Here is a 2,896-nt window from a genome sequence, read left to right as displayed (position 1 = left end):
AAGAAGGAAGGAAGGAAGGAAAAAAGGAAGAAAATAAGGCAGAAAGGAGACTTTTGTCCCAAAGACACCAGAGCTAAAACATCTTTAACCTTGTATATACAAGCTCCATCATTTTGCCCTCTTTCAGGCTAATTGGTTGCTTGTTGTTCAGGGAATTTTAATATTTGTGGTACTTTTTATACAGAATTACAAAGCACATAAAACACAAGCACGTAAATGAAAGCAACTTTTATTAGGGTAAATCAAGCATACAGTACCAAGAGATGATACGACCCACCTCATTTAGACTGTACTCAAGTGTAGTAGTTATTAAACTTGTCCTGAGGAAAACCTCGACAAAGTGGAAGGTTTGACTGAATACATGAGTCTTCATTCCTGTACTTTTGGGGACAAATATAATCTCTGTTTAGTTAACACATTTGATTGGCAGTTCTTTGTTTTACCTTTTATTCTTAGGAAATGTTATACATTTAATTTAATTGTTTTTAAATTTATGAGACTGGAAAAATATTACCAGACAGAAAGTCTAAGATACAGCATGATGTGCTGAAATGTGTATGTATGATACAGTGATTAAAAGAAAAAAAAACTTCTCCCTTTTTTTCATCCTATTGTGAGAGTAAAATTATTAAATGGAAACTACAGAAGAGAACTGTTTCCTGGTCTCAAGCTATAAAAGCGTGCATCTCCACATCTGTAATATAATACGAGTCAAGCACAATTTGAGTAAGTATTGGTTTCTTGGCATATAGGTTACAGTCCATCACTGAGGGAAGCAAAGGCAAGGACATGGAAGTGGAAATGAGGCAGAGAAAATGGAGGAATGCCTCTCAGGGGCTTGCTTTGTAAGGTATTGCTTTAGCAACCTCAGGGTGTTGGCAAACTTTTGCACCTGTTGTATTGATTTTTTAAGACAGGTCAGTGTACCCTTCACCATCTGAGCAGACACCACTTTGTACACAGCAGTTTAATTTAGACCTCATTGGAGAAAGCTTGAGCAGCACCTCCAGTGGAGCCTCTGTCATCTGCTGCCCTTTGTATCAAAGGCTATCTGGTTCCACCTAGGAACTGACAACTCACAGTGTATTTCCCATTTCCAATGTTTATTTCAGGCTATTTCACCACACAATATGATCAAAGAACTTACTTCAAGTCAAAGTAAGGCCTTAATGTGGAACAGAACCAGCACTATCTGAAAAAGAAAGGGTATTGAAATAAACAAGCCTATTCCCCACCCTTTCCCCCATTTGGAGAATCTAATTTTGGTTGAATTGAATTTGTAGTCACATCATACTATGACTAAAAGCTTATTATAAACATAGCACCAAACCTATGATCCAACACATCAGTTTTGACAGCGGCTTTTTTTCAGGAAGACTAATACAGCCACAGCCTACAGAGTATTCCTTAGAGTGGGGCACAGAACAGGTTATTACTGTCACCTAACTCTTCATTATTTAAAGCAGACCTAAACCCAGATGGTTGACTTCTGAAGGCTTCCTGACAGGAATCCAATCGAGTTTCTTTCAAGGTTCACATTGACACTCATGGCTGTAACTTATGCAGAAGTGGTGACCCACATGAAATCCACAACTAAGTGCAGCAAATCTGAGATAGTTAACCTTGCAAAGGCTCAGTATCTGAACCTAAAGATGTTGAAAGGACCACTGGATGCAGGTTTGGTTTTATATGCATGGTAACCATGGAAACATTGCTGAATCTAATTCACAAATATTTAAGAGAGTAAAAATGCCCCTAAATACAAGACACATCTAGATCAGTTGTGAGTCTTGAACTTTCATAGTGCAACAGAGATTGTCACTGGAATCGAGTTCTTCATCAGTCAGTCACTGTAGATCCAGAAATGAGATGCTGTTGATGGTGGGTAACTGTGGTCTAGCTATCTTGAAAGGCTTAGAAAAGACCACAGCTTTACTGTACCATGTGTAGCTAGCTGTACTTCTTATTTTCAAGCACAAGCTACTGGTTATCTAGCTGAAGTTTAAGGGCCTGGTTTTTTAAGGGAGGTTTTTGAAACTTCCTTCCCTACCTCTATTTTGGGGTCTTACTACTTCAAAGCTCTTCTCCATTTCTTTATCTTTCTGTTTAAGTGCTTGGCGGCAGTGGATTGGAGAGATCAGAACCGGGTGTCACCTTATATTTCTGGTTGTCTTTGTTGCATTTTCCTTATGGTTATGCTGGCCCCAAGAGGCCGATGTACACCACTAGGCATTTGCGGCTCCAAGGTTTCTGTAACTATTTCTTGAGCAGGAGGCACTGTACCAGAGCTGTTTTATTCCAGGGACATGATGATTTTTCTGCTCCACTACCACCTCTACTTTCTTCCCAGTTGTCTCCTGTATCTTCTCCATTTTCATCATCTTCTTTGTCACTTATTTGCATTGTCTAAACTCTTAGTCCACTATAATCAACCTCTTTTCACTAAAATTCTTTCCACTCATCTTCATTTTTCCTTAAGGCCTTGCAGGCAGGGCCCGTGCTCCTCACCTTGCAAAAAGTTGCCAAGCCTCAAAGTCCTGCCATTATCCTGCCTATAGCCCAGCCTGTAGCCCACCTGCTCAGCTTTTTGTCTTTTCTTTTCTGTTTCTCTTGGAGGAAAATTTGCCCAGGCTCCGCTGCTCTGTCCGGGCTATAGCCTAGACCTAGGTCTAGGCGAAAGACATGGAGCTAACAGTTAGAAGCTAGGGGCTCTGGGCCAAGGCCCTCTGTGAGCTCAGGTTGCCCTGTGCAGTGTCAGTGATGAAGCCCTGCGGGGTCAATGAAGGGCAGGAGGTCACGTGGTTGATTCCTCCCCACACTCCCTACCCTCACCCTCCAGGGAAACATATCCACAAGGACATGCAACATGAAGGGGCCTGCTTGTTGGGGTTTTCTG

The 2,896-nt window shown here is 41.2% G+C and overlaps 1 pseudogene; it reads right to left on the bottom strand.

The window, feature by feature from the left end:
• Positions 1 to 1,950: 1,950 nt before the first annotated feature.
• Positions 1,951 to 2,496, bottom strand: LOC121452004 (annotated as a pseudogene).
• Between the last annotated feature and the right edge of the window lie 400 nt (positions 2,497 to 2,896).

The sequence above is a fragment of the Microtus oregoni genome, unplaced genomic scaffold (assembly GCF_018167655.1).
Source record: "Microtus oregoni isolate MIOR12 unplaced genomic scaffold, Mior012 000008F_ref0000371, whole genome shotgun sequence".
NCBI classification, from domain to species: Eukaryota; Metazoa; Chordata; class Mammalia; order Rodentia; family Cricetidae; genus Microtus; species Microtus oregoni.
The sequence above is the reverse complement of the archived record's forward strand: the minus strand, read 5'-3'. Positions and strand labels throughout refer to the sequence as shown.